Source organism: Cetorhinus maximus, chromosome 2 (genome assembly GCF_964194155.1).
Source record: "Cetorhinus maximus chromosome 2, sCetMax3.hap1.1, whole genome shotgun sequence".
NCBI lineage: Eukaryota > Metazoa > Chordata > Chondrichthyes > Lamniformes > Cetorhinidae > Cetorhinus > Cetorhinus maximus.
Genome location: NC_135880.1, coordinates 31,716,324 through 31,740,415, shown reverse-complemented (window position 1 = coordinate 31,740,415; position 24,092 = coordinate 31,716,324). Strand labels below are relative to the sequence as shown.

The 24,092-nt window shown below is 42.1% G+C and overlaps 1 long non-coding RNA gene across 1 annotated transcript; it reads left to right on the top strand.

The window, feature by feature from the left end:
• Nucleotides 1-11,030: 11,030 nt before the first annotated feature.
• Nucleotides 11,031-18,228, top strand: LOC144690247 (uncharacterized). Its single transcript, XR_013578836.1, has 3 exons — nt 11,031-11,205; nt 11,652-11,776; nt 17,982-18,228. It is a non-coding gene; the product is annotated as an uncharacterized LOC144690247 (long non-coding RNA).
• The last annotated feature ends 5,864 nt before the right edge of the window (nt 18,229-24,092 follow it).

Genomic DNA, 24,092 nt, shown 5'->3' with positions numbered 1-24,092 from the left:
CCAGGAAGGCAGATCAGACCCATCATGTAAATTCAGATTGACTCCCCTATCTACAAATTGAAAAAATCAGATCTCTGCTTTGATTGTATCTTTAACAGTATAGTTTATAAATACTTTCCTAAGGAATGAATGAAGTTCGAACCTTGAGTGCATGATGCATGTTTTCTGCTAATTTTTATCATGCCACTTCCAAGAATTGCTACTTTATAAGCTGTTTTCCTTTTGCATTTTCAGTTGTTGATGAAAAATAATGAAAAATTCTTCAGAGTTGTGGTAGAAAAAGAATGGCTTTCAACTGAAGGGATGGTAATCCTATTAAATTCTTTTAATATTTCATCTATCATCATGGATGACCAGTAAGAAAAATATACAAATAATGTGATCATTATAAATTAAGCTTTGGTCTGTCTTTCACTGTTAGCCAGAGTGTAAATGGCTAGAAACAGGTGAAGATTTGTTGGGCATAGTTATATGCTATGAATATATCTATACATATCTATTGTAAACAAGAGAGAAAAGCTTTGTGCTCCACTTCAAGTACCACTTCATTTTAGCTTGGTTTTTTTTTACAAAATCATAAAAGTATCAGCACAAAAGAAGAGTATTTTAAAAAGGACTAACTCTTCTTTAATCCCATTTCCATGTCTTAATTTGTTACGACCACAGCTGATTATATTTGCTAAACAAGCCAAATCCCAGAAGGAAACTTGGCTTACTGATCAGGACCTTTTTTTTTGTATTTTAAAAATGAGGGGAAAAACTACTGATCCCAAAAGCATAGAATCCCAGTAACACTTTCAGGATTTTACAATTAAAAGATTTATTTGCAAGACGAAAAACTTAAGCACACAAGATTAAAGTTACATAGTTAAAACAATCTTACTAAACATTCCCCCTACCCCACCCCCCTCCCCGCAAAAAGCCCACTTCGTCAGACCACACAAGTAAACTGCTTGGCATCATCTCCCTTATAGATTTTTAACCATAAAAATCCAGTAATATTACCCAAGGCAAAAATTGCTGTTACTTTAGTAAAGGTATACCAAACGACTCCTCAAACACTTCCACTCTGCTATGAAAATCCAGGAAAGTTCAGGGAACAAACTGCTTTCTGAAACAAAAGCCGAATGGCTGTATCAGATTTTATACCATTCCTCAGCACAGAGCTGGCCTCAGGACATCTCACCCGCGCAGCCACCATAACTCAGCTCAACATCTTTCCTTAAATATCTTTTTCCCCTTTTATCTTAGACTCCATTGTCTTAAGCAACTCTTTGAACTTAACTTTTCCAGAATATGAAAATCTTTCATGTTTTCCTATTGCCTCCATTTTCGGGTCAAATAAAATTTAATAACCTTCCCTTGTTAACCTATGAAACCTTTGTATGCTGCAGAAGTCCCTTGTCATGTCTAAACTCTCCTTTGAAATTCAACAGCTGGAAAGTTATCTCATAATGCAAATTTCAAACCCAACCTATTCACTTATAATTCCAACTTCACCTTGGCCTCACATTCCAAATGCATGCATCTAGCTACTTTACCCTTTATCTCTCAACTCTCAACAAGCTGTCTCCATGAACCTTCCCTCCAGTTTAATTAATTATGGACACACACACACAAAATTCTTTACGTGTTCCCAAAATATTTTTTTTAAATGCATCTTCACAATTTCATATTGGTGGTTATATTCTCCCTTTGTGAATAATTGTCAATTAGTGTCTTTGGTTGTAACGCCACTTAAAGTGAAGCATTCCATAATCCTCTATATGAAAAATTTCCCCTAAATTCCCTTTTGTTCTTACAGAGATAATCTTCCATTCCTTCCACCTCTCACCAATTTACTAACTTTTGGAAACTATCTTTTACTATTTACCCTCTCAAAACCTTCTAGACTATTAAATGATTAAATCATTAAATTCTACTTTCTCTTTTTCTCTCTTTCTTTGTTACTGGGATGTGGGTGTCACTGGCATGGTCAGCATTTATTGCCCATCACTTGTTGTCCTTGAGAAGGTGGTGTTGGGCCTTCTTAAACTACTGTGGGTCATGCGGTGAAGGTGTACCCACTGTGCTGTCAGATATTAAGAGATGGATTATACTCTAAGGGAGGGCTCCATGCACCCCAGCATTAATGTCAGGGGTGAGACCGCCTCCACTAGGCCTTTAATTGTTATGAGGCGAGAATACCGCCTCTCTCCAGAAGGAACTCCTGCCTCATAGATCTGCAGGCAAATGGGAGGCTGGCAGCTCTGCAGTACAAGCAGTGCCACTAGGAGCGAAGGCCACTGCTGATACTGCAGGAGGCACACAAGGAAGAGCAAGAGCCCTAAGTCTGGGACCTCGCCAGTTCCAAGCTGACAGGCCCCAGAGAGAGTGCATGGGGGGTGGGGGGATGTCATGTTGGACAGGGTGGGGTGGGGGGAGGGTGGGCACAGGAAGGGAAATCCTTGAGCCTTTGATTCCTACCTGGGAACCACCCCACCTTCACAATTTTTACTGGCCAGCAATCCAAACTGGCCGGACTGCACATGCGGTGCAGGCCTCTACTGCTGCCTGTTAAATCTGAGTGGAGGTGGGATAAGCCTTTAAGTGAGTATTAATTGCCCACTTAAGGGCTTCAATTGGCCTACGGATGGCCAACCCACCTGATGCCTTCCCCACCACTAATAAAATCGCATGGTGGGCAGGGAGGCCCAGGGCAAGAGCCCCAGCAATGGCACACTGCCTAATTTTGCTGCTCGGACCACCTATTTTACTGCCTGTGGGTGGCCCATAGAAGCTTACCCTAAGTCTCAGGATTTGAACCACTGACAATGAAGGAACAGCAATATAGGTCCAAGTCAGGATGGTGTGTGATTTGGAAGAGAACTTGAAGGTAATGGTATTCCCATATGCCTGTTACCCTTGTCCTTCAAGCAATGGTTTGGGAGGTGCTGCCAAAAAAGCATTGACAAGTTACTGCAATGCATCCTATAGATAGTACACACAGCTACCACTGTAAACTGATACTGGATGGAAGTGGATTCTCAAGCCAGTTGATAGGTTGCCAATCAAAGGACTGCTTTGTCCTGGATAGGGTTATGTTTTTTGAGCAGGACTTACAGCTACACCCATTCGAGCGTGGTATAAAGAACAGCGTTTTCTAGTTGGCAGATGAGACAAAATTCATCAATATGGTAGACAGTGAGGAGAAAAGAGGTAGCCATGAGGAGGTTACAGATAGACTTTTAAAATGGACATGAGCATGGTGAAACTTGACAAATGAGATTTAACACAGGTAAGTGTGAAAGTACTGTGTTTTGGAAGGCAGGATGAAGAGAGGAAATATAAACCGATATGTTGCTGGTTAGACCTTAGCTGGATTATTGTGTCCAATTGTGGGCACTACACTTTAGCAATAATTTCTAATCCTGTAAGAGGATACATTTGAGATTTGCTAGAATAATACCAAGGATAAGAAACTTCAGTTATGTGAGAGAGACTAAAGAAGCTGGGCTAAAAACAAAAGATACTGGAAATACTCAGCAGGTCTGACAGCAGCTGTGCAATGTTTCACCTCTGTGACCTTTCATCAGAAGTGGGAAAAGTTAGAAATATAATTGGTTTTGAGTAAGTGAAAGGGGGAGGATGGGAAAAAGAAGGAAAGACAAGATCTGTGATAGGGTAGAGGGCAGGAAAGATTAAATAAATAATTGGTCCATGGTGAAAAACTAAAGGGAGTGGCACTGGGAGAAGTAAAGAAACAAAAGGTATGTTTAAAGGAGGTGTGAATGGTATGATCATGAGTAGCTGCTGTCCAAAAGCAAAAATGAATAAAGAAAAATATAAGGGGAAAGAACAGAGCAAATAAAAAGGAAACAAAATGGGAACAAAGGTTACGGTCCAAAATTGTTGAGCTCAATGTTGAGTCCAGAAGCTTGTACATGTCCAGAAGAAAAATGAGATGGTGCTCTTCAAGCTTGTGTTGGGTTTCATTGGGGTACTGTAGGAGGTCAAGGACAGAAAGGTCAGAGCGAAAGCAAAGTGGAGAATTAAAATGACGCACTTGCAAAGTATCTTCAGTATTTTTTGTTTTTATTTCAGATTTCCAACACCCGCACTATTTTGCTTTTGTATCATAGAAGCTGGAATTGTTTGCCTTTAGAGCAGAGAGGGTTAAGGGAAGATTTAATGGAGGTGTTTAAAATTCTGAGACATTTTGATAGAGTAAATGAGAAAATATTTCCACTGGCAGGAGGGTCACCAAGCAAGGAACACAGATAATGAACAAAAGGGCCAGCTGGGAAATGGGGAGACACTTGTTTACACAGCACATTGTTTATTGCATGGAATACATTGCAGGAAAGACTGGTGGAAGGAGATTCAACAATAACTTTCAAAAGGTGTTTGGATATATACCACTGACAGTCTCCAAATGTCTCTAAGCTCTAGAATTTCCTCCCTAAACCACTACGTTTTTCTACCTCTCTTTCATTCTTTAAGGTTCTCCTATTTTTGTCAACGCAGGATGGTTTTGATCATGAGAGAGAGAGAGAGTTAGTTCTATAATATTCAATAAATTTCTTAAGGGCTTATAATGTTATTTTACAATGATTTCTTACAACTAATGGAGGAACACAATCCAACATACCAAAATGTTTATCATGAAACTGCATAGCCCTGATATTAATCTCGCCACAAAGGGTGGGGGAGGATCAAGGAGTTAAAAAAAATTAAACTGGTTATGAGTTCCCAACCTGTCCCGTATCTGCCTGTTAGCAGTTTTATGGTGGTGGGTAGCATGCCATGTAAGTGTCCCACAGTCCAATTAGGAGCCTGATTCAAATTTAACAGTTGATGGCCAGGTTTTGCAGGGCTCATGAAATCCAACAGTAAAAGGGAGATTGGAGTTTCTGGCTCAGGAAGATAAGAGCCTCCTGGGCCAGTAAGAAACATAGAAACACAGAAACTAGGAGCAGGAGTAGGCCATTCGGCCCGTCGAGCCTGCTCCTCCGTTCATCATGATCATGGCTGATCATCCAAATCAATAGCCTGCTCCCGCTTTCTCCCCATATCCTTTGATCCCTTTCGCCCCAAGAGCTATATCTAACTCCTTCTTGAAAACATACAATGTTTTGGCCTTAACTACTTTCTGTGGTAGCGAATTCCACAGGCTCACCACTCTCTGGGTGAAGAAATTTCTCCTCATCTCAGTCCTGAATGGTCTAACCCGTATCCTCAGACTGTGACCCCTGGTTCTGGACTCCCCCACCATCGGGAACATCCTTCCTGCATCTACCCTGTCCAGTCCTGTTAGAATTTTATAGGTTTCTATGAGATGCCCCCTCATTCTTCTGAGTTCCAGTGAATATAATCCTAACCGACTCAATCTCTCCTCATATGTCAGTCCTGCCATCCCAGGAATCAGTCTGGTAAACCTTCACTGCACTCCCTCTATAGCAAGAACATCCTTCCTCAGATAAGGAGATCAAAACTGCACACAATATTCCAAGTGTGGTCTCACCAAAGCCCTGTACAATTGCAGCAAGACATCCCTGCTCCTGTACTCAAATCGTCTCGTTATGAAGACCAACATACCATTTGCCTTCTTTACTGCCTGCTGCACCTGCATGCTTACCTTCAATGACTGGTGTACGAGGACACCCAGGTCTCATTGCACATTCCCCTCTCTCAATTTATAGCCATTCAGATAATAATCTGCCTTGCTGTTTTTGCTACCAAAGTGGATAACCTCACATTTATTCATATTATACTGCATCTGCCATGCATTTGCCCACTCACTCAGCTTGTCCAAATCACCCTGAAGCATCTCTGCATCCTCCTCACAGCTCACCCTCCCACCCAGCTTTGTGTCATCTGCAAATTTGGAGATAATTCATTTAGCTCCCTCATCTAAATCATTAATATATATTGTGAATAGCTGGGGTCACAGCACCGATCCCCGCAGTACCCCACTAATCACTGCCTGCCATTCGGAAAAAGACCCGTTTATTCCTACTCTGTTTTCTGCCTGCCAACCAGTTTTCCATCCATCTCAATACACTACCCCCAATCCCATGTGCTTTAATTTTACACGCTAATCTCTTATGTGGGATTTTGTCAAAAGCCTTCTGAAAGTCCAAATAAACCAATGGCTCCCCCTCATCAACTTTACTAGTTACATTCCTGAAAAATTCCAGTAGATTTGTCAAGCATTATTTCCCTTTCGTAAATCCATGCTGACTCTGTCCGATTCTGCTACTGTTATTCAAGTGCTCAGCTATTAAATCTTTTATAATGGACTTTAGAATTTTGCCCACTATCGATGTCAGGCTGACTGGTCTATAACTCCCTGTTTTCTCTCTACCTCCATTTTTAACAGAAGAGCCATTGGCGTCTTCTCTGCTGAACGTGGCCTCTCTCTCCCTCCTGCCACGATTGATGACCTGAACACCCCAAACTCTGATCTCTCATTCTGTTCCTCCAAATAGGTGTTCCGTCCCTGCTTCTAAGCTCGGATCTGTTCCTTCCTCCCTCCTGATTGCTACTTTCTTCCCCAAAACTATCTGGTACGACCAGGATGAGAGAAGTGTGCAGTTGCTCTAGTCCCACTACTCCACAGGTTGCACCATAAGCCTTTTTTACTGCATCATAATCCATAGAAACCACTTCCTAAAGTGATGTATAAACCTCATGAGTTGTGCCCACCAACCTGCTTTGCAGGAGCAATGTCCAGTTTTCAAAGCTTATTCAAAAAGGGGAGGAGGCAGAAAGTAGAAACCTATAGACCAGTTAGTTTAATGTCTGTCATTGGGAAATTGTTGGAATCCATTATTAAGGAAGTAGCAATGGGGCATTTGGAAAGTCAAAATGCAATCCATCAGAGTCAGCATGGTTTTATGAAGAGTAAATTGTGTTTGACTAATTTGCTAGAGTTCTTTGAAGATGTGACAAGCAAAGTGGATAATGGGGATCCTGTAGATGTAGTATATCTGGACTTCCAGAAAGCCTTTGATAAGATGCCGCACAAAAGATTAATACACAAGATAAGATCTCACGGAGTTAGGGGTAATATATTAGCTTGGATAGAGGATTGGCTAACCAACAGAAAGCAGAGAGTTGGGATAAATGGGTCTTTTTCTGGATGGGAAGCTGTAACTAGTGGGGTGCCACAGGGTTCGGTCCTTGGGCCCCAACTATTTACAATCTATATTAATGACTTGGATTCAGGGATAGAAGGTACTAGAGGTAAATTTGCAGATGACACCAAAATAGTTGGGCAAGTAAGTTGCAATGAAGAAATAAGAAATTTACAAATGGATATGGACAGGTTAGGTGAATGGGCCAAAATTTGGCAGATGGAGTTTAACGAGCATAATTGTGAGGTTATCCATTTTGGTCGGAAGAATAAAAAGGCGACTTATTATTTAAATGGAGAGAAACTTCAGAATGCTTCAGTGCAGAGGGAACTGGGTGTCCGCCTGCATGAATCGCTGAAAGCTAGTATGCAGGTACAGCAGGTAATAAGGAAGGCAAATGGAATTTTGGCATTTATTGCTAAAGGAATGGAGTATAAAAACAGGGAAGTGTTGTAGTGTTGTTGCAACTGTACAAGGCATTGGTGAGACCACACCTGGAGTACTGTGCACAGTTTTGGTCCCCTTACTTGAGGAAGGATGTAGGTGCACTGGAGGCAGTTCGGAGGAAATTCACTAGATTGATTCCAGAGATGCGGGGCTTGTCTTAGGAGAGATTGAACAGTTTAGGCCTACACTCACTAGAGTTTAGAAGGATGAGAGGAGATATAATTGAGGTATATAAGATGCTAAAGGGGATAAACAAAGTAGACGTGGAGTGGATGTTTCCCCTTGTGGAGCATTCTAGAATGAGAGTCCATAGTTTTAGGCTAAGGGGTGGTAGATTTAAATCAGATGAGGAGGAATTATTTTTCACAAAGGGTCGCGAATCTGTGGAATTCACTACCTCAGAGTGCAGTGGATGCCGGGACGCTGAATAAATTTGAGGAGGAGATAGACAGATTTTTAATTAGTAATGGGTTGAAAGGTTATGGGGAGAGGGCGGGAAATTGGAGTTGAGGCCAAAATGAGATCAGCCATGATCGTAATGAATGGCGGGGCAGGCTCGAGGGGCTGAATTGCCTACTCCTGCTCCTAGTTCTTATGTTCTTATGTTATGTTCTTTTGGCCTAGCTACTTTCTCAAATGAAATAAAGAATCCTCTACATCCCTTTCCTCAAATTTTTGGAAGGGTTTATACAAACTTAAAAATCTCTCTACTCGGCTTTGGTTTGGGGTAGTTTCTTTGTCATCTGAACTTACCTCAGCGTCTGTGGCCCCTTTGTTAAATTCCATCCTTTTAAGCTGGTATTCCCTTTTTCGTTCCTTCCCTCTCCCCTTTGCCTCTCTTTCTTTATCATTCTCCCTTTCCTTCCTTGCTAACTTCCTTCTCTGGACGTCAAGTTTTCGCATTTTTATTTCTCTTTCTTTTTCTTTCTCTTTTGTTTCTATTTCAAGTTTCCTCATCTCTCATTCTCTCCCTTTTTCCTCCAATTAAAGTTTTTTCGGTTCCTTTTATTGTTTTCAAGTTCAAGCTTCTGCTTTTCTCTATCTCAAACTGCTGTGTTTGCAACAGAACCCTACCTAACTTAAGCTGGGAGACAACAATTTCAGGGGTCTCCTCTTTTAATTCTAAATGCTGAGTAATTACCTTAATCATATAATTCTTACAAAATCCTACTTTTATTTCTACCTCCGCTTTAACTGATAACTCTCTCAGTTTAGCCTTCATGAAGAATTGCATGTAATCTACTATATCTTCTTCCCAGAAAAAAGCTTAGCAACTTCCAAGACAATTTTGGTTTACTAATGTATAAGAAAGCTGGTGTCTTCCTTTTACCTTGACCAATTAGTATTAATCCACGTCCAATCACCTGTTGTCCACATTTCAAAATCCCACAAGACCACCCAATCTATGTTACAACTGGGATACGAGGAGTGCGCAGTTTCTCTAGCCCCACTACTCCACAGGTCGTGCCATAAGTGTAGATGTTCAATTCACTCACCAAAATGGCCAATTGATTACTTTCACGACTGCTAGACCCAGAATAAGAGAGACTTTAACCAGGCTTCTTTCAATGAATTCACAATAATTAATTTAGGATGAAGCAAAACTTTTTTTAAAATAAGTTGCACAACTGGTTGACGTGCACTTTGTAAACTGGAAGTGTAACAGTTTACACCTTTTAAAATCCTAACACACATACACAAAATAAAGGACAAGACAAAAAGGTCTCTGCAGACAAAAACAGAAAATGCTGGAAAAACTCAGCAGGTCTGGCAGCATCTGTGGAGAGAGAAACAGAGTTACGTTTCGAGTCCGTATGACCCTTCTTCAGAGCTGAAGAGAAGTGGAAATGTGATGAAATTGATACTGTTTAAGCAGGGTGGAGCAGGTGGAGCTGGAAAGAAGGCCAGCGATAGGTGGGGACAAAGGAGGGATTGGCAAAGATGTCATGAACTAAGGACAAAGGGAGTGTTAATGGTAGTGGTTAGTGCTAAAAAAAAAGGTGGTGATAGTGGCATAAAGGTAAGAAAACAGAATGTGATAACAGTAGAACAAGGGGAGCATTGTGTGAAAGAACAACATGGGACAAGTAACAGGTGGCACTGTAGGGGATGGGGTGGAGGGAGGGGCGGTGCTGGGGGGGAAAGGGATAGAAAATGGGATAGAAGGGATAAAAAGGAGGATAAAACCATGGATAAATGAATAAAAATAAAAATAAGTGGATAAATAATAAAAATGAATGTAGATAAAAGGGGATTAGAGAAAGGGGGGGAAGGATGGAGGAGAGAGTTTATGGTCAGAAGTTGTTGAACTCAATGTTAAGGCCAGAAGGCTGTAAAGTCATTCATCCATGGTTTTATCCCCCTTCTATCCCATTTTCTATCTTCTTTTCCCCCACCACCGCCCCTCCCCCCACCCCAGCCCTACAGGGCCATCTGTTACTTGTCCCATGTTGTTCTTTCACACAATGCTCCCCTTGTTCTGCTATTATCACATTCTGCTTTCTTACCTTTGTGCCACTATCAACACCTTTTTTAGTGGTAACCACAACCATTAACACTCGCTTTGTCCTTTAGTTCATGACACCTTTGTCAATCCCTCCTTTATCCCCACCTATCGCTGGCCTTCTATCCAGCTTCACCTGCCCCACCCCCCTTAAACAGTATAAATTTCATCACACTTCTCTTCAGCTCTGAAGAAGGATTATACGGACTCGAAACATTAACTCTGTTTGTCTCTCCACAGATGCTGCCAGACCTGTGAGTTTTTCCAGCATTTTCTGTTTTTGTTTCCGATTTCCAGCATCCGCAGTATTTTGTTTTTATCTTAAGGTCTCTGCAAGGATTGGCATAAGGGAAAACTTTATGAAAAAGAATAAAGTTCGAAAAGGCCTTGACGCTGTCAATTTGGTGTTCCTGCGTGCAAAGACGGATCACTGGTCACAGTAGTTGCCTGGAACTCCTTTCCAAATGATCTTTGGTGAAACACTGACGTCGTGAACTCTCGCTTGTCGCAGCTTCGCAGGCTTTCAAAATATAAATGAGTCATACTGAGATGAGAATTTTCTGGCTGAAGTGAACACCTACTCTGGAATAAAGGCAAAGAGGGGGGAGAGAGAGAGAGAGAGGGAGAGAGAGAGAGAGAGAGAGAAGAGCAATCTTCCTTCACAGTTTGCTCCCAAGACATACACTGAGTTCAAAAATACATGTTCAGATAGAACTTCTCACAGGCCAGGTATTTTCAGCCAATCAGCTGGAGCCCACACCCTGACAACAGCATTTTAAAAAAAATTTTAACTCAAGTAAACAAAATAACTCATCTCCTCAGGGGTAACAAGAAAGTCACTTAGCTGGTCATTTTGCTGAAGTCATGTGATTTCTTGGAAAAAGCAGTTTTCTCACAGGTCAAAGTGAATTAGTAACCTTTAAAAAAACACAGGAGAGTGTCCAAATATTCAACGTCCTTCCATTTTTTAAAAAACACATTTAGTTCTTGGAGATATGGATTTCTAACATAACAAAGATTATTGAAAGCAAATGCAATACTTTAATTTTTACAGGACAGGTATTGGGAAACTAGAGGATCTTAGCGCTCATTTCGAAGAACAAGGAACTCCAGTTGTGATTGTTAAGTCCGTGATTTGTGAGTTGATTTCATTATTTCTCCTTCCTTAACTTCTGAAAATTTTTAGACCCCTGCATGAAAATGTGGTTGATAATTTGTGTAATTTGAGAGTTCTTTTATTATGTGTTATACAAATTGAATATTTTTCCAGTGGCTCTTTACATAAAAATAAGTAATAATTACTCTAGAGAAGAAATGATTTGGGCATTTTTTACACAGTGATGTTCAGCTACCTCAAAAATAGGAACAAATTTTTTATTTAGCAGTTCTTGATATAAAAAACTTTGAAGAAGAGTCTTAATGGACTTGAAATGTTAACGCTGTTTCCCTCTCCACAGATGCTTCCAGACTTGCTGAGTTTTTTCAGCACTTTCTTTTGAACTTCATGATGATGCGATTAAATTGATGTGTTTATTTATGGTGTTTTTGATTTTTTTTTTTGCTTCTGCTATTGAATAAAACAGTTTCTGAACCTGAGGCATACATATTGCTGGGGATAGCAGTGAATGAAGACTCAAGCGCTAAAAAAGTCCTAATCTTGGACACAATGTACACCGGTAGTGATGACTTGGTCTATATAATTGATAAGGTATGTGTAGGAAAAGCAGCAGCACAAATTATTTTTATAATTGTATATGAATTTGTAGAAGGCTTTCTCACCGAAATTGAATTGGGTATTTTTTTATTTGTTTATGGAATATGACGTGGTTGGCAAGGCTAGTATTTATTGCCCTTCCCTAATTGCACTTGAGAGGTGGTGGTGAGCCACTTTCTTGAACTACAAATTTTCTGTAGCGGTTTAAGTGGCTTGAGTGGCTTGCTAGGCCAGTTCAGAGGTCAGTTAAGAGGCAACCACATTGCTGTGCCTGACGTCACGTTTAGGCCAGACCGCACCAAAACAGCAGATTTCCTTTCCTGGAGGTTATTAGTGAACCAAGTGCATTTTTTGCAACAATCCAATAGTTCCATCATCATTAATACTGAGACTCGCTTTTTATTCTAGATGTATTAACTAATTGAATTTAAATTCCTCTAGCTTCTGTGAAGTGATTTGAACTTGTGCCCCTGGAGTATTCAGCCCAGGCCTCTGGATTATTAGTCCAGTAACATCACCAATTTGTAAGTGAACTGGTTTATCAATTTATGTTTTCATAAATCTATTTGGCTGTCTTAAATGAGACGCCATCTGAGAATCAAGCACCATTTTCAACTAATTTACATGATCCATTTTAGTTTTGTGTCTTTGTGCCACTACTGCCGAATCATTTCCCTATTACTGTGCTAGTTGCGATCACATGTTCTTATCTTGAGTCTGACCAGGAAGTTTGGTTCTGAGAATTTTACCCTAACTTTAACATACCATTATTTCTGGGGGATGTACGTTAGAAAAGCAGTCATGTTACTGGGCTAATAAGAAGCCTGGACTAACGATCTGGACACGAGTTCAAATCCCACCATGGTAACTGGGGAACTTAAGTTTAATTAAGTCATACCTGGAATAAAAAGCTCATATTCTAATGAAGCTAACGGATTATTGTAAAAGTCAACCTGGCTCACTAATGTCCTTTCAGGAAGGAAATCTGCCATCTTTGCCTTGCCTTGCCAATATGTAACTCCAGACCCTAGGATGTGATTGATTCTTAATTGTTTTCTGGAAGCCACACTAAGTTGTATTTGTCGAGGAACTATCATATTTTTCCTAATATTGCTGTGGGATACATTAAAGCAGGCTTCTATTTGTGTGTGTGTATGGTTCTGTGTGTGCGGCTGTGTTTAATTAAACTAGAGGTGATTAGACTGCAAGATTTAAATTATCAAAGGAGTTAGGTGCAAAGCAGGCATTTGAAATGGAGATGAGTAAACTAGACTGAGGTCTCAGCAGAGAGGGTGTGAATGGAATCAACATTTTTAAATGAGTGGGAAAGGTGTTTGATTTTCAAAGGGACATGGAAGATTTTTACAACTGGCAAGGTAAATAAGGCAAAGTGATTACATTTATTTTTCCCAAAAGTGCTGATCATAATGAGAACATAAAAGATTTTTATATTCTGGAAAAAGTAACTTCTAAAGACAAGTTGAAACAATGGGATTTAGAGATCAAAAAGGGAGTATATTTAAAGAAGGATGGAATGCCGTGTGAGTTGTGGCCGTGTGAGATCTTGAAAGGTGACTGTGTGAAACAGGCTTGGGGAAAAGCCTCTCGCCGCCCTGCAGAAGTTTACTGTTTCAGAAACTAAAGTTGCGTTAAAAGCCTCTGAAAGTCCATTGTCCAGTGGATGCTTCTGGTAATATTGCTGGATGACTTTATAAATTTGGAATCTATTTGGACTGTTGCCTTAAAGGGGATGTCTGATTAAGTAGAGGTTTTGGGAACTGTTATAACTGTGTAATTGTAATCTTCTGTGTGTTTAATGTTTTTCTTCTTTTGATAATAATTGTTTTAATTTAATCTTTACAATCTCCAAAGGTGATAGTGGACTCATTACTTTTGACTTCATGCCTTCTCATAATAAACGCAAATTGCAAAATCATTGTGATAGCGTAGCCAAGGTTCCCTTGTGGATTTGGTCAGCCTGGCAAATACCACCTGCCATATCATAACATATTCAAGTTGTGATGCTGAGCCACCATCTTCTCAAGTACAATTAGGGATGGGCAACAAATCTTACTAGCGGCATCCACATCCCGGGAATGATTATTTTTTTAAGTTGTTAAAAAGGAAAATGCAGCTTTACACTGTTGTGCAGGTTGTAAATTGTAAGGCCCAGAAATTGTCTCTGGAATAGAGCACAGGGATCGACACCTGCACCAGATGTATAGGCCCGAGGCCCACCTGATATTGGACCTATGACCTCATTTGTAACAGAATAGCAAGATGCAGGTGCCTGATGTGTGTCTCCAGGCAGATCACCAATGGTGATCATTTGAATTTTGGGCCATTGCATCATTGGCAGGGTCCTCAGAATTCTGCAAGAAGGGACGCATAAAGGAGGAGGAGAACAATCAGCTTGGGGGAAGGGTGATCAGTGAAGGGGAGGGTAAACTAAGATAAAAGACAAATACTGCAGATGCTGGAAATCAAAAATAAAGCAGAAAATGGTGGAAAACCTCAGCAGGTCTGTGCAGAAAGAAACCAAGTTAACATTTTGAGTCCATATGACTACTTCAGAGCTAAGGAGAAGTAGAAATGTGATTAAATTTATACTATTTAAGTTGCGGGGGGGTTGTGGAGCAGGTGAAGCTGGATAGAAGGCCAGTGATAGGTGGGGGAAAAGGAGAGATTGACAAAGATGCCATGGACAAAAAGACATAGGGAGTGTTAATGATAGTGCTAAGGGCTAAAGAAGATGCTGATAGTGGCATAAAGGTAAGAAAGCAGAATGTGTTAATAGCAGAACAAAGGTCAGCACTCTGTGAAAGAACAACATGAAACAAGCAACAGATGGTCCTTTTGGGGGTGGGCTGGGGTGAGGGGGCGGTGGTTGAGGAAAAAGGATAGAAAAAGGGATAAAAAAGGGGAGAAAAAAGGAGATAAACAATGAATAAATGTAATAGAAGGGGTCATCAACAGTGCTATTAAGTAGCACTTGCTTAGCAATAACCTGCTCACTGACGCCCAGTTTGGGTTCCGCCAGGGCCACTCAGCTCCTGACCTCATTACAGCCTTGGTTCAAACATGGACATAAGAGCTGAACTCCTGAGGTGAGGTGAGGTTGATTCCCTTTGAAATCAAGGCAGCATTTGACCAAGTGTGGCATCAAGGAGCCCTAGCAAAACTGGAGTCAATGGGAATCCGGGGGAAAACTCTACGCTGGTTGGATTCATAAATAAATACAGTAAAAATTGAATGAAACTTGTCCCCTCATGTGACTGTGTCACATGAGATGGGACATGTTTTTTAATGTCAAAATAAAGGTTTTATTTAATTAGTATTAGCTTTAGGAAACCTCATCCCGCTCATGGTTTCCTAAAAATGTAAAGGCAGCTTGGCCTTTTCACCTGCAGCATAAATTTCAAGTTAATTAGGGCCTTAATGACCTTAGTAGGCGTTTCAATTATCGACGGATGCGCAGCCGACTCTGGCACACACCTGCCGAATGAAATATCACAAGAGTGCGTGATAACATCAGGATGAACACCCAACATCATTGCGCATCATATTACATTCCGCCATGTCGGGTGTGCGCCAGCACACCAAAGGCAAAATTCTGGCCCAAGACTCCTTAGACAGCACCTTCCAAACCCACGACCACTACCATCTAGAAGGACAAGGGCAGCAGATAGATGGGAACACCACCACCTGGAAGTTCCCCTCCAAGTCACTCACCATCCTGACTTGGAAATATATCACCGTTCCTTCACTGTCACTGGGTCAAAGTCCTGGAATTCCCTTCCTAACAGCACTGTGGGTGTACCTACACCACATGGGCAACAGCAGTTCCAGGAGGCAGCTCACCACCACCTTCTCAAGTGCAATTAGGGATGGGCCTTAAATGCTGGCCCAGCCAGCAAAGCCCACATCCTGTGAATGAATAAAATAAAAATGAATAAAAATAAAAATGAAAATAAGTGGATAAAAATTAAAATAATTTTTTTAAAAGGGATTAAAAAAGGGGTGAAGATAGAGGAGGGAATTCATGGTCTGAAGTTGTTGAGCTCCATGTTAAGTCCAGGAAGCTGTGAAGTGCTAACCGGAAGATGAGGTGCTGTTCCTTTAGTTTGTGTTGAGCTTCACTGGAACATTGCAGCAGGCCAAGGACGGACATGTGGGCATGAGAGCAGGGTGGTGTGTTGAAATGGCAAGCGACAGGAAGGTCTGGGTCATGCTTGCAGACAGACCGAAGGTGTTCCGCAAAGTGGTCACCCAGTCTGCGTTTGGTCTCTCCAATGTAGAGGAGACCACATTGGGAGCAGCGAATGCAGTAGACCAAATTGAAGGAGGCGCAAGTGAAGCCCTGCTTCACCTAAAAGGAGTGTTTGGGCCCTTGGACAGTGAGGAGGGAAGAGGTAAAGACGCAGGTGTTACACCTTCTGCAATTACATAGGAAGGTGCCATGGGAAGGGGACGAGGTGTTGGGAGTGATGGACCAGAGTGTCCCGGAGGAACAGTCCCTACGTAATGATGACAGGGGGCGGTGTGAGGGGAAGATGTGTTTGATGGTGGCATCATGCTGGAGTTGGCGGAAAGGGCGGAGGATGATCCTTTGAATGGAGAGGCTAGTGGGTTGAAAAGTGAGGACAAGGGGGACCCTATCATGGTTCTGGGAGAGAGAGGAAGGTGTGAAGGCAGAGGCGCGAGAGATGGGCCGGACACGGTTGAGGGCCCTGTCACAGTGGGTGGGCAACCTCAGTTAAGGATGAAGGAAGACATGTCAGAAGCGCCATTTTGGAAAGTGGCATCATCGGAAAAGATGTGACGGAGGCAAAGGAACTGAGAGAATGGGATGGAGTCCTTACAGGAAGCAAGGTATGAGGAGCGGTAGTCGAGGTAGCTGTTGGGAGTCGGTGGGCTTATAATGAATATTGATGGATAGTATATCACCAGAAATTGAGACAGAGAGGTCAAGGAAGGGAAGGGAAGTGTCAATGATGTACCATGTGAAGGCGATAGAGGGGTGAAAATTGGAAGCAAAATTGATAAATTTTTCCAGCTCCAGAAGAGAGCATGAAGCAGCACCGAAGCAGTCATCGATGTACCAGAGAAAGAGTTGTGGGAGGGGCCCTGAGTAGGACTGGAACAAGGAATGTTCCACGTACCCCATAAAGAGACAGGCATAACTGGGGCCCATGCAGGTACCCATAAGCCACACCTTTTATTTGGAGGAAGTGAGATAAGTTTAAGTAGAAATTATTCAGTGAAAGAACAAGTTTAGCCAGATGGAGGAGAGTGGTGGTGGATGGGGATTGCTTAGGCCTCTGTTCGAGGAAGAAGCGGAGAGCCCTCAGACCATCCCGGTGGGGGATGGAGGTTTAGAGGAATTGGACGTCCATGGTGAAGAGGAGGTGGTTAGGGCCAGGGAACCGGGAAGGTTTACTAGGAGAGAGGAACAACAATATGAGGGAGGAAGAGGTGTAACTGGGGGAGCTTTCATGCCTATACAAATATGACAGGCAGCGAACTTCTGTCTTGGAATCTGCATGCACACACCAAACACTGTAAAATGGGCACAGTGCATCAATTTTCTAGGCCTGCATTCTTTGTCATGGGCTTTATTCCTTGATGGCTAGATGGTTTTGCTTATTGAACCTCCACTCCTCAGGAGTTATTCAGAATTTAGTCTTAGGAGCCTCTAAGACTACACGATGCTAAACCCATTTGCCTAAAGGTCCCCTGCAGTAACAGCATTTTTGTCATCTTGGATATTGGTCATGAGAGGCTTTCTCATTGTTCTCAGGATCTGTTTGCCAACTAACTCTTGTACTTTCTAGCAGAATTGGTAAATAAGGGATGTTCAAGAAAAGGCCAGATCCAGCTCTTATAGCCCTTGGCCAGGTCTTTATTTATACTTTCATGCGCAAGTTTCTTTAGTATCGAGTTTTTTTCATATCGATCATTGTGTACATAGGTGGAATTGAAATAACTAGTGGGCGTAAACTATTAAGCAGCAGTCCTTTTCAACCAAACAAGGTGAAGCCTCCCCTTTTCCTGCAATTTCTCCATTCTCCACCCCCACATGTAATTTTTCTTAGCTCCATATTTATTTAAAAGTTGGTCATCTTGAACATAAATAGCATGATCCTACTCCCGGAATTCACATTTGTTCTAAGTAACCATTTTATCTTGTGCATTTCAGGCTGTCAAGTGGAAAGGTCAAGAATTCTGGGATGAGATGAATGATTATGGCTTATGCCTGCCTCAGCGACCAGAGGGTGTTTAAAGCTACCATTACCTGAGTTTGTGCACTTTATAGAGCTGTGGCTGGAAAAGAAACAGAATTTTCAGATGCTCAGGACCCTTACAATCTTTGTGTACTTCAAACCAAGCGAGATCTTGGGTATTGAGTACATATGCTTCATATATTACAATAAAAACAGCAGTTAAATATACCTTTACTACTTTATGGTTTCATATAGTCGAACTGTGAAGGCCACAGATGCTCATTGGAAAGCAGTTGATTGATTTTCACTATGACTTCTTTAATAATTACTGGAAGCATTTATCAACCAATCTGATTTTTTACTAACTTTAAATTCATGGAATCAAAGAAACTATGGAAATTTAAGAAAGCTCGCCCACTTTAAAGATGGATTAAGGAATTATTGTTGATACTTTTGGATTTAGACATTGTAGAAGCACCTAGAGCAGACTTTGTGTTTTTTATTCATTTATGGGATGTGGCTAGGCTAGGCTAGCATTCATTGCCCATCCCTAATTGCCCTTGAGAAGGTGGTGGTGAGCTGCCTTCTTGAACCGCTGCAGTTCATGTGCTGTAGGTACACCTACAGTGCTGTTAGGAAGGGAGTTCCAGGATTTTGACCCAGTGACAGTGAAAGAACGCCAATATATTTCCAAGTCAGGATGGTGAGTGGCTTGGAGGGGAACTTCCAAGTGGTGGTGTTTCCATGTGTCTGCTGCCCTTGGGCAAAGTTTTTACCTTGGCGGGTGCGCGCCCGACCCACTCGAGAGTAAAATGACGCACGTTGACATCGTGCGAGCGTCCCAACGTCAACAAGCAGTCATGCAATATTTCGGTCGGCGGGCACGCACCAGAGTCGGCAGCACACCCTCCAATTAAAAGGCCTATTAAGGCCATTAAAAAGGTACTTAAAAGAATTTTTTTGCTGCCCGTCCAACCTTACAGGCGGGCAGGCAAGAAGGCCAACCTTTTTAGAAAAGCTCATCTACGGGTGGGTTTCCAACAGCAAATAAAAATAAAATTAAAATTTTACATTTCGTTTATAACATGTCCCTGTTCATGTGACAGAGTCACATGAGGGGATATGTTTTATTACATTTCTGAAATCTTTATTTTACACTTGGAAAAATGTTCACCTCCCTGTGCCTCAGGGAGATTTGCACGAAGTTTGCGCTCACACTCTGCCCCCCCTCCGCCCGCGCAGGCAGTGCTAAGCTTGTGTTTCACGCTGGGCGGGCCTTAATTGGGCCGCCAGCATGAAATTGTGTGCTGGCCCAGATCGCCAGCCGTGGCCGGCTTCCCAACCACCCTGCCGAGCCCGCCCGACAAGGGCTAAATTCTGCCCTTTGTTTTCTAGATGGTAGTGTTCTTGGGTTTGGAAGGGGATGTCTAAGGAGGCTTGGTGAATTCCTTGATGGTTCACACTGCTGCCAATGTGTGTCGGTGGTGGGGGGAGTGAATGTTTGTGATGGGGTGCCACTCAAGCGGGCTTCTTTGTCCTGGATGGTGTCAAGCTTCTTGAGTGTTGTTGGAGCTGCACTCATCCAGGCAAGTGAAGATATTCCATTACACTCCTGACTTGTGCCTTGTAGATGGTGGACAAGCTTTGGGGAGTCAGGAGGTGAGTTACTCTCTGCAGTACTCCTAGCCTCTGACCTGCTCTTGTACATACAGTATTTATATGGCTAGTCCAGTTCAGTTTCTGGTCAATGGTAACCCCCAGGATGTTGTCCATTAATACAAACGTACTGAAGTGTATCAATAACAGTTGGAGTAATGGAATCGCAAAGCTGCAGAGAATCCAGAAGTTAGGATTCGTCCACACACTGACATAACCGATTGATTCCCCATATGGCATGAACAGGCGAGGCTTCCAGTCGGGTGGGGAGCTGGTTGGTGAAGGCTGCAGAATGGTTGGGTGGGAGTGGAGGGTATGGGGCTGGGGATGCTTGGGAAACCAGATTGACTAGAGCTAAAATTAAAAAGCTGAATAAGGCTCATAGCTAAATATTTAATCTGCCTCCCTAGAGCGGGTTGACCACCTGCCCACCTTTCATCCTCAATTAAAACCAAACATGGCCGGATTGAAGCAGGTTTTGGTTGGAAATCAGATTTTTTTAAGACTTTAACTCCAGCTAGACCAAACCCATTCATTTTCTTGGGTTAAAATTTATCCCTTTTTAAGCCCAAACTATATTGATGAGGTAGAAGTTGATGAGGGCAGAAGAAAATTTGATTAATGTCCTTTAGGGAAGGAAATCAGCCATCCTTACCTGGTCTAGCCGAAATGTGCCTCCAGACCCACAGCAATGTGGTTGACTCTTAACTGCCCTCTGAAATTACTAGCGAGTCAGTTAGTTCAAGGGCAATTAGGGATGGGTAACAAATGTTGGCCTTGCCAGTGATGCCTACATCCCATGAAAGAATACATTTTTTAAAACTCCTTTGCTAGATAGGGCGCTAACGTGGGCATGCTGTGTCTACACCAGTAGCGTGAGGAGTGGTCTGATTTTGACATCATCCCACCATCTGCTCACATCCCATAAAAGATTTTTTTTTAAAATATTGATGTCGCTGACAAGGTGAGCATTTGTTGCCCATCCCAATTGCCCTTGAAAAGCTAGTGGTGAGTCCCCTTCTTCAAAAGCAATCCATGTAGGGTAGGTACACCTAGAATGCTGAAGGGAGTTCCAGCTTTTTGACCCAGTGACTGTAAAGGAAGTGAGTTACTCACCACAGAATTCTGAGTTTGGATCTGCACTTGTAGCCACAGTAGTTATATGGCTGATCCAGTTCAGTTTCTGGTCAAAGGTAATCCTCAGGAAGTTCTTGGCATGGGATTCAGCACTGGTAATGCCATTGATTGTCAATGGGAGGTGATTAGACTCTCTCTTGTTGGAGATGGACATTGCTTGGCGCTTGTGTAGTGCGAATGTTACTTGCCATTTATCAGTGCAAGCCTGAATGTTGTCCAGGCCTTGCTGTGTGCAGGCAAGGACTGAGTCAATATCTGAGGAGTTGTGAATGGTATTGAACACTGTTCAATCACCAGCAAACATTCCCAGTTCTGACTTTATGTTGCAGTGAAGATCATTGATCAAGCAGCTGAAGATTGTTCGGCCTAGGACACTATCCTGAGAAACTCGCGCGGTGATGTCCTGGAACTGAGATGATTGACCACTAGCAACAACAACCATTTTTCTTTATGCTAGGCATGACTCCAACCAACGGAGAGTTTTCCCTGATTCCCATTGTCTCCAATTTTGTTGGGACTCCTTGATGCTGAACTTCTTCAAGTGCTGCCTTGATGTTAAAAGTAGTCACTCTCACTTATATCTTGAATTCAACTCTTGTCCAGCAATGAGGTCTGGAGCTGAGTAGCACTTGCGGAAACCAAACTGAGCCTCAATAAGCAGGTTTTTGGTGAGTAAGTGCCGTTTGATAACATTGCTGATGACGCCTGGCATCACTTTGCTGATGATTAAGAGCAGACTAATGGGGCAGCAATTGGCCGAATTAGATTTGCCTTGCATTTTGTGGACAGGACATACCTGGAAATTTTCCAGATTGTCGGGTATATATCAGTGTTGTGGCTGTACTGAAACATCTTAACTAGGGGCAGAGCTAGGCCTGGAGTGCAAGTCTTCATTACTACAGCCAAAATATTGTCAGGGCCCATAGCCTTTGCTGCATCCAGTGCCTTCAGCCATTTCTTGATATCAATTGCAGTGAATTGTATTGGCTGAGGACTGGCATCTGTAATGCTGGGGAACAGAGGAAGAGACTGAGATGGATCATCCACAGGGTACTTCTGGCTGAAGATGAGTGCAAATGTTTTAGACATCCTTTGCACTTATTTGCTGGGCTCCCACATCATTGAGGATGGGGAGGGTTTTGGAACCTCCTCCGCTGGTTAGTTTTAAGTGTCCACCAGCATTCACAACTGGTTGTGGGAGGACTAGAGCTTGGATCTGATCCATTGGTTGTGGGATCACTTTGCTCAGCCTATCACATGCTGCCTCTGCCATTTAGCATGCATGTAGTCCTGCGTTGTAGCTTCATTAGGTTGGTACCTCATTTTTATTTATGTGTGGCTCTGCTCTTTGCATGCTCTCCACCACTACTCATTGAACTAGGGTTGATCCCCTGGTCAAAAGGGCTACAATGTTACAGATTGTGTTTGAATAGGATTCTGCTGCTGCTGATGGCCAACAGCGCTTCGTGGATGCCCACTTTTGAGCTGCTTGATCTGATCTGAATCTATTCCCTTTAGCATGGTGGTAACATAAGAACATAAAAAATAGAAGCAGGAGATGATCATACTGCCTGTCAAGCCTGCTCTGCTATTTGATATAGTCATGACCTACCTTAGGTTCAACTCCACTTTCCTGCCTGCTCACCTTTTCCCTTGCTTTGCTAAGAGACAAAAAAATCTGTCTATCTTGGACTTAAATATATTCAATGATGAAGCATCCTCAACCCTCTGGGGTGGAGAATTCCAAAGATTCACAAAACTTTGAGTGAAGAAATTTCTCCTCATCTCAGTCCTAAATGATCAGCCCCTTATTCTGAAATTGTGCCCCTTGTTCTAGATTCCCCAGCCATGGGAGCAATGTCTCAATGTTTTCATAGTCTTGAATGTTTCATGAGATCACCTTTCATTCTTCTAAACTCCAGAGAACATAGACCAATTTACTTAACCTCTCATCACAGGATAACCCTTGCATCTCAAGGACAAATTTAGTGTATCTTTATTGTACTGCCTCCGATGCAAATATATCCTTTGACACGGACAGAGGTGTGTGCTCTCGTATTGCCCATAATCAGCATATTTTGTATGGAAAGAAACGTGTCTTATCTTATCCTTGAGTGTATATTCCAATTACATAAATCAGCAGCAGACTTTTATGCGCTTAAAATAAATAGGGTTATTTATTCGCACACACTCTGAATCAACACAATGTCATACACTTGGTTACAGGCACACACAGACAAACAGACACACACACACACACACACACATACATATAATATTGGATACAGATAAGGACAGTGCAGCTTTACCAATTGCAGTTAACTCAGTCTCTGATTTCAAATTTCTGGTTTCCCATGTGTCAAGCCTACGGTTTCTGTAAGGGATTCAGTAATTTAAAGTTGAAGTGAAGGTCTTGTAAAGTGAGGGGTTCACAGAAGGTGGTGAATTTCCTTGTAGTCGAATATCTAGCAGGTTGGTTCCCAGGTGAGCTTTGAAACTGGACCAGGTTAAGTATTTTGATTGCTTAATGATTTGCAGCTAGTTTCAGAATCTGGTTCTCAGAGTCTGGTTCTCAGCCTAGCTGATGACTAATGGTTCTGATCTGCTGGGTCCTTAGGTAATAAGGGTGCAAGCCCCTGAAACCAGTTTCATTCACATGACTGATGGGTTAACACTTCTGAGGCCCACCCAGTTTGATTTGGATGGGATAGGCCATCATGATAAAATGACAAGTTGGTAGTGACTATTGAATTTCTATCTTCGCTTTTGTCCACTATGAAACAAGGAGATGGGCAGTCTGAAAACTCTGTAGTCTTTAGGTGTTTGTACATCCTTAAACAATGACTTGAATGAAGTTCACAGATGGCTGTGAGGTACCCTCACCTATGTCCATATTTAGGTATTCGCCAGAGACTTGATATTATCCGTGTTCCAAATGCCAGGAGTCATATGATTTGTGACAGCCATCTTAACAGTTTGTTTGTGTCCAACTTTGAAAAAGTGTTAATTAAAAGTTCATAATATGACATGCCTGTATTGGCCATGGTGTCCTCTTAAATGTGGAGATGAAAATTGCCCGAAGTATTGCAGGTGTAGTCTCACCAAAGCCTGGTGCAATTGCAGCAAAAGTTATTTTTTTCTTGTACTCCCAACTCCCGTGCAATAAAGGCAAACTTATGCAATTTGCTTTCCTAATTGCTTGCTGTACCTGCGTGCTGACCTTCTACAAGTACACCCAAGTCTGTTTAAGCTTCAACATTTACAAGTTTCACACCTTTTTTTTTACTCTTCCA